The 7,905-nt window shown below is 45.0% G+C and overlaps 1 long non-coding RNA gene across 1 annotated transcript; it reads right to left on the bottom strand.

Annotated features, from left to right (window-relative positions):
- Positions 1–3,071: 3,071 nt before the first annotated feature.
- On the bottom strand, positions 3,072–7,854 carry LOC135444646 (uncharacterized). The gene is made up of 4 exons (XR_010439248.1): positions 7,641–7,854; positions 7,145–7,445; positions 4,502–4,637; positions 3,072–4,355 (listed from the first exon to the last, which is right to left on the bottom strand). It is a non-coding gene; the product is annotated as an uncharacterized LOC135444646 (long non-coding RNA).
- Between the last annotated feature and the right edge of the window lie 51 nt (positions 7,855–7,905).

Here is a 7,905-nt window from a genome sequence, read left to right as displayed (position 1 = left end):
CAGAAACCACCCAATCTTTGAAAATATGTTTTCCATTATGTGTATTTCAGCATAGTCTAACTGAAATTACCTACCAAAAGACCAAACTTCTTATAAAAAGATGGAAAAAATTCACTTTCACTATAATAACAATTTTAAAAAAGGATTCAGTCTATTCCACCCCACCAGAAGATTAGTCAATATGTTTCAAACTAAACCTAGTTTTCAATTCTGGAGTAGATATTAGTTCTGAGTTAAATATACAAAAATAAATCTGGTTAATGTCACATCTATTAGTCATGTACCAAAAAGCTCCAACCACCAAGAGCTTTCCATCTAGGCAGACTCTTTGGGCAGAAGCAGTGGCAGTGCCCACAGTGACAGGAACATGGAATGGACAGGGCAGGGAAGGGTAGGGCAGGGTAGGGTGTGGCAGGGTGGGGCAGCCTGTTCACTTATCACACAACCAAGAGTGTGCACAGTGTGGAAGAGCTAAAGGGGATGTGGTTTGGCAGTACTGGGTGGTGAAAAAGAGATTACATCTAGAGGTTCCTGCATCCTCTGTGACTTTTTCACCTTTTAATTTCATTTTGAATACTGAGAAATGCCATTGTGTAGCTCACATGATAGTTTCCATTAAAGAAAGTTAAGGTACTTTAAAAAGAAATGAAGTATTTTTGTATCCCTTAAGGGATAATGAACTAGGACACAAAACAAAGGTTTGTCCATCAACAGTGGCTGTCAGAGCTTGCAGGCCAGGCCTTATACACAGAAAAACATTGAGGCAACATAAAGGCAATCCACAGCCAAACAACCAAAAACTCTGCTCGATGAATCTGTCAGACAGGTGAGAAAAGGGCTTAAACAGCAGTCCTAGAATGCATTGTGCAACAGGTGGGATTAACAAAGAATGCTTAAATGTCACATAAGCAGTGCCACCTAGATTTCAGTGTCAAATACCTTCACAGTTTCTTAAAATGAAGAAATTCTTCATTAATTAATGGATTAACAAATTTCTTCATGAATTAATGATTTTCTTAAAATTCTTAAAGGAATTTGAAGCAACTTTGTCTGTGATTTGTATATATGGTGGGTTTACCTCCAACAGAAGTATCTGGTTTAACAAAGAACTGTGGTCCATTTGACAATCCTAGCAGTGAATGGATTTATTGTGTGTAAAGGATCTGCTCCTGCCCTGCCTTGCTTGAGTCTGCCCCAACATTTCTTTCAGGTGATTACTGACAATGGAAAACTAACTCAGAGAGATTACAGTAGAGGTTCCTGCATCCTCTGTGACTTTTTCACCTTTTAGTTTCTCTGTGACTTTTTCACCTTTTAATTTCATCTTGTTTTTTCATCAAGAACACACTTTCAACATTTCCCTCCCAGACCTGCCTTATAATTTGGTCTATCATTATACCCCCAAATATGATGGTTTCCATCTGAATTAATTGTAAACCCTTTGTGTCTTATTTCTAGACCACAAGAGAACCACCTAAGAATAAAAAATATAGCGAGGCTGATTCTCATTTCTCTGACATCAGAGCTCCGTTGCCCTCCCTAGACTTACACCTGATTTACAAAGCTGTCAAAAGACAACCAGCACAGATATCACCTGAAGTAAGAGATGCAACTCAGCCAGAGTTGCAGAGCTCAAAAGTGAAACAAAGGCAATGCCACACACACATGCAAAAGAATATAATAGTGTTATGGAAGACCTGGAGGTGAGAATTCCAGTGAGTTCCATACTCTCTCCTCCCTTGGTGGAGCAGGCTTTCTGTGCAGCAAGAGGACTTTCTCAGGAAACCCACTACTTCCCCTCTGAACAGGTCCTGCCCTGCCCTGGGAGGGAGCAAATCTCAGTCTGGTTTGCAGCTCTCATTCACTGCACAGCCCAAAGGGCTGCCTGAGCTCCTTGCCCTCTCTGGTGATGGCAGTGAGAAAGTAAAGCACTGAGAACCTCTCCTACCTGGAGTATCAAGCTGCTACTCCAAGCAAGGACAGGCAGAGAGGGGAGCCTTGCTCAGGCTCTGGAGGGCTCCTAGAGAGCTCTCATTTGTGACCAGGAGGAACATGGCACTTTCCTCTCTTGGGCTTGGGGATGGTCTTGGAGACAAACTTGTGCTGAAGTCACAGTATGAGTGAGCTCAGGATCATCTCTGCAGGACCAGTCTTGGAGAACAGCCTGTCTCCAGGTTGCAGACTCCTCTCTTCATTTCCCTTCTGTCCAAACAAACAATCTCAGTTTCTCACCACTGTAATAGGTTGATTTACACCCTTGGAAGTTGCATGGAAAGAGGGACAATGACCTTATTTCACCTGTGAGAGGGTACAGCTGGAGAAAACTAGCTTTTCTAGCTGAACTGCTTTGCACAAAGGAAACAAACACTTCTGGCGCCTGCACAGCAGCCAGCTTCTCTCCTTCTGCGGGCAGCAGGCTGCAGGCACAGATGTCTGGTGAATACCCCAAGAGAAGTGAACACCACAGGGGGTTCCAGGGCAGGAGAAGTCCAAAGACCCCGAGGACAGCGTGTTTCACAGGCACCATGGCAGGAGAGGAGTGGAAGGTGGGACACCTCCAAGTGAGACCTGCCAGAATGTAAAGGGTTTGACAGGTTGATGACATGGGCATGAAGCCACTGGGTTGTCGGGTCAAAGTCACGTGGTTGTAACACACGACACATTTCACCTCTACAACATTAAAAAAAGGTTTAGACCAAGGTTAAGACCAAGAGGAAAGAAAAATATGGTAAAAAATACTTTTGTTGTTTTGACACCCAACCAGATCAACGTGTTTCTGATTTAAATGAAAACCAGAGCTGAAATATGTTGGATGACATCTGGAGTTCCACTACCTTTTTCATTATTTATTATATGTTCAAGAATTACTGCAATGCAAACCTCTGATCTTGGCATTTAAAACATGCTGGGCTTAGCTTTCGGAGTGGAGGGAGATCGGTATGCAAGAGATAAAAAACTAATTCAAGAAACTGCAGGATCAAAGTAACCTGGAATGAAAAAGTTAAGAAGCTAACACACTGAGAGAGATCTGGAAAGCAAGTGAAGGACCCAAAACCAGGAAAAACTCTACTATTGTGCAAACAGTGTAGCTATGAAACTTTATTTTCAGTCTTTCGAATTTAGCTATTTCATAAAATTTCTTGAAGTCAAGGCAAACATTTCTAGAGTCCTGAGCTCGATCCTGTGTATTTTAAAGTAATTTTAATGGTAGAAAGAATTAGACTCAGATCTGTGTGCACAAGAAATCTGAACACTTCTGGCACCCACTTCTGCATTAACCTGTGCCAGAATTGTATTTGCAGCAGGGAGATGTTCATTTGCATTCTGGCCCATAACTCCATGGCTGTGGGAATATTTGCTCAGTTTGCCTAGTTAACATGTGACTCAGGTAGGTGCACATACAGATTTCACACACATACTTCTTTCATGTACACACAAGTAGGTTCCTGCTTTGAAAAACTGAATGCATAAAGCATCTGCTGGCAAGATGTTATGCATTCATTTTATTTTCAAATGCTATGATGTGTGAAAAAACCTGGATAACTTCAAACTAGGAAAAGAAAAACAAATGCTTTTGTAATTTGGAAAACAAACCATAACGCAGCCTCCAGGTTATGAAGACCTTTAGCTGCTCTTGACATCTTCATAAACCCCACCAGCACCAATGAGCAATGATTACTGAATGCTGACTTTAAAGCCAACAGCCTCCTTCAGCACTGAGGAGAGGAGGATTACCCCTGGGGATTAGGTGGGCTGCCTGCCCTGCACCAGCAACACCTGTTGGAAGGCATGACAGAGAACACGTGTGACATCCCCCCACGTGTTGGAAGGCATGACACAGAACACGTGTGACATCCCCCCACATGTTGGAAGGCATGACACAGGACACGTGTGACATCCCCCCACGTGTTGGAAGGCATGACACAGGACACGTGTGACATCCCTCCACGGTGCAACAGGGACATCTGCATCAGCACTGGAGCTTGCCCTGCTGCATCCCAGCAGGAATAGACACAGAAGGGGTTGCCATGGGGGAACGAGTAGTGCAGGCATGTTCCTCACAAAGGAACTTACACTTGGCTGCTGCAGTGTTTGAGATCACTGAAGGAGCTGAACTCCCTTCCAGCTTTCTCATTACTTGTCGTTTTTCCAGCACTGGCCTTCCGACACTGGACTTCCTTCCTACCCAGATCCGTCTGCTGAGCTGGTCGGTGTCAGGGTAACAAGATGGGAACATCATTATCCAGACATGATTCTGTTCAACCTCCGTCATCTGAAACGTGTTCAAGGATCACAACCTGTTTTTTTCCAACTTAAAGCAGTTTTGGCTGAGCTGGCTTTGAGCTGTTGTAACACTGATAATGAAAAAGGAAGAAAAATAAGATATGAGAAGGGTTTGAGCATGTCCCAGAAGTCCTTCAAAAATTACACCTCTGCTATAGAAAAGCACAGACAGTCATAAAGAAGCCATAGCTATAGAAGGGCTCCCTTGTGTCCTTACCTTCTCTGCCTGGGAGGGTAATGAGAGCTATGCTCCCTGCACCATTGAGTGGTGAGCTTGCGTATGTGGCCTTGCAGTGATTTTGCTATCAGGAAGAGAGTTTATGTACACAAGATGTGAACACTGACCTCTTTGCCTGAAAAGAGAGGGAAAAGTCCCCATTAACAGGCAGTGTCCTCATTCTGTCTCCAGCAGCCTCTGTAGTACAGCTGAGTGCCATACCCACAACACTTTTTCTGCAAAGTTTTTATTGTGTTTTTGTTCTTGCATGCACGCACAGACCCCAAATCCTTTGATCTTGCTTGGGCACCCAGGCAGTTCCTCAGACTCCACTGCTGCACTTTATGACCTGGACATGCTTCGGTGCTCCTTGTCCTGGGAAGCAGCTCCTGTGTTTTTCAATGCCCTGACTTCTTCCAGTTCACTGAACTGCTTCTTCCATTTAGGCCCTTGACTTTGGCTGAGCCCATAGGCCCCTGCAGGTCAACAGCAGCTATTAGCATTATCTTGCCTAACAATTTGTTTATGCAGCAGGAGTGAAAGGGACACTAATCTAGTTGAAGCATTTAAGCACTTCTAAAATACAAAAATCCAAAAAATTATTATTTGGCTTGTTTGAAAGATTCCATTCTTCACAGCAAACCTTTTCAGAAGGAAAACTGATGGAGAGTTTTGCTAAGCCTTGTCTGTGCTGAGCAGCATTCTAGTGATTAGAGATAGGAGTTTGGAAGTATCAAGCGCTTTTCCCATCCCACCACATATCCTGGCTTCCTTGCAGGGAGTCACACTGAACACTGCAATTGCAGTGTGAGTAATTACAGATGCTGCCAGAAACAACACTGTCAGGAAAACTTTGTAGTTGAAATTAGGAATTTGCTTTCTGCCATTCTCTGGAAAACTTGGAGCAGCTGACTTTGGAATTTTATAACAATTTTATCTGGGGCAAACTTGGGCATCCAATAGCTGAACGCCCAATTAAACATCTGGTTTTATCTTCTGTTTCTGCTCCTACTGCATAAACCTAAATTTCAGAAACCACACTGCAGGTGTGACTGGCAGACCTGAGGCAGGACTGAGGTCAGAAATGCTGGCAGGGGCAGAGAACTCTCAAGACTCCTTTTCTTTCTCACCCTCAGTTCAGCAGCCCAAAGTTGTTCTTGGCGTACACAAAGACTCAGGGTACACAAACACAATTATGAGCCTGCACTCCCAGGACAGGGAACACACACATCAGGTATCAATTGCAGTGTCTCCAGGAGGAAAGACAATCTGGGACACTGTTTGCCTTGAGCCTGTCCCTTAGCATCTCTTACACTATCTTTATTTTCAAGACTAAAACATCATCTCTGTTTTCTTTAGAGATCCAAGCTGGGCAGAAAGGGGGAGGAGGAAGCAGTGAAGATTGCTATAAAGTCTTTTCTGTACTGGGGATCCATATCTCAGATGATGGCCTTGGGAAACTTTATTATTTACCTCTGTTGGAATGGGGAAGCTGGAATAAGCACAGCTCTTAGATACACACAGTGCAATTGTCTACAGGAGCATTCCATGGGAATCCCACTGGAGCACCAGACACACTCAGCAGACACAGCCCAAACACAAAGTGTGTGTGAGGCATTAAACATTTCCTTTCCTTTCTCTATTACCTTTGCACAACAGGACAGAAACCACCTAAATATCTCTTCATTGCAAATTTTTTGAAACTACTTTAAAAATACACTTTTCCATTAGCAGCAGCACTGATCCTTTATCAATAAATGAAGAAAAACCATAAAATAATTGGTAAGACCTGATCACTTGGAAACAGATGTCTGATTTTATAACTTGGTCTGGACACTTGGCCTTGAAGCTGCACAGGAATGTGAGTGCTATGACAACTGGCACTGTAACACCTGATTTTTGCAAGCCTGTCCTTTTCCTCCCTTTTTTATGTACCTAAAGCCGCTGTAACCAAAGGAGCACATTCATTAACTAAGCTTTGCACCTCAGAATGGGATCTACAAGAACCCACCCACCCAAACATTCAGGGTATTGTACATGAGCTACCTAAATGAGCAAGGGAGGAATCAGCTGGAGAAAAGGGTGTGTTGCAGCCTCCTCCTGCACAGGGATTAGGTGCCTTGTTCAGGTTTAGTGGGACATGCTTCTTTTCACTCTGGATTCACAGCCCTGAAAGCTTAATTATAGCTTTTCACCTTGCATTGATTAACATGAGAAATGAAAGAGACCTCTCTTCCGTCTGCTTTTTCTCCACCCACTCATTATCCTTGAATAACACATCGCCTGTGGATTCTCACTCTCCATAGGTGCAGGGTTGCATTCCTGCTAGGAAGGAGAGACCCGAGTGTAACCCGGCTGAGGCTGCAGATGAACCAGGGCAGAGGCCTCCTTTGGGAGGGAAGCAAAAGTGTCTTGTGCAGCTTAGTGTGAGCAGAATGGTCTGAGAGACCCTACTAAACCAAGACAAGCTTGTCTGAGGATGATCCCATATTTAGGTCCCACCACACACTGAGGAGGTGAGTCCCAAGTTGCCCAGCCCACATTACCCTGGGGCACGTGTGTGTACCTGGAAGCAAACCCCCAGTGTCAGAAATGAATGGCATCACTTCAGAAAAGGGCAAGATGAGGAGCCACAGGACTCACATGGCTGAAATGATTGGGACGAATAACTTCTCTGGCTATCCCGACCTCCACAAAGCGTTGTCCATACATACAGCAAACAGTCCAGAACCACTGGAGTTTTCATTCCAGCTTAGGAAGGAGGCAGAGCTGCTCTGCAAGGAGCAGAAACAAAGGCAGTCCTGGAGGTGCTTCCTGTCGGTAGCTGCTGTGGGGGAGCCTCTCCAGGCCTGCTGGGGACATTTCCGAACGGCAACGTGAAAGCGATGCCTTCTCTAATGCCTGAGCAGGAGCTTCGAGCCCCTTGTCAGGGGCCCATTGTTTCCTAGGGGGAAGGGAGTATGGGAAAAACTGTAAAACGGGACATGCAGCCCCCACGAGTGTTTAACATTCGTAATCAAAGGGCATATAAACAACAACTAAATGTGCAAAAGTATCGGTTACAAACACTTAATACCTCCCTCCTACAAAGCTGTGAAATAACTCATATTGTACTTCCATAGAGGCGAATTTTGAGTACCTTGGGGCCACCCGTTAGTTTTAATTCACTTTATACAAAAATCCCCGGGAATAAAACAGAGTTGGGTTTTCCTTATCCCTTCCCTGCCGTTGGTTTCCTTCAGCTCCCCGCTACACCCCGCTGCAGACGGCAGCCGCCGGGGCTGGCCGCGCCAGATGCCATCGCAGCCCGGGCTCGGAGGCACCGCGGCTGAGGGAGGGCGTCCCGGCTGTGTCCCCGGGAGGGCCGGGTTGTCCCAGTCCCACTCCGCCCGCGGGCGGTGCCG

The sequence above is a fragment of the Zonotrichia leucophrys genome, chromosome 2 (assembly GCF_028769735.1).
Source record: "Zonotrichia leucophrys gambelii isolate GWCS_2022_RI chromosome 2, RI_Zleu_2.0, whole genome shotgun sequence".
NCBI lineage: Eukaryota > Metazoa > Chordata > Aves > Passeriformes > Passerellidae > Zonotrichia > Zonotrichia leucophrys.
This window is presented reverse-complemented; position numbering and strand designations above follow the sequence as displayed.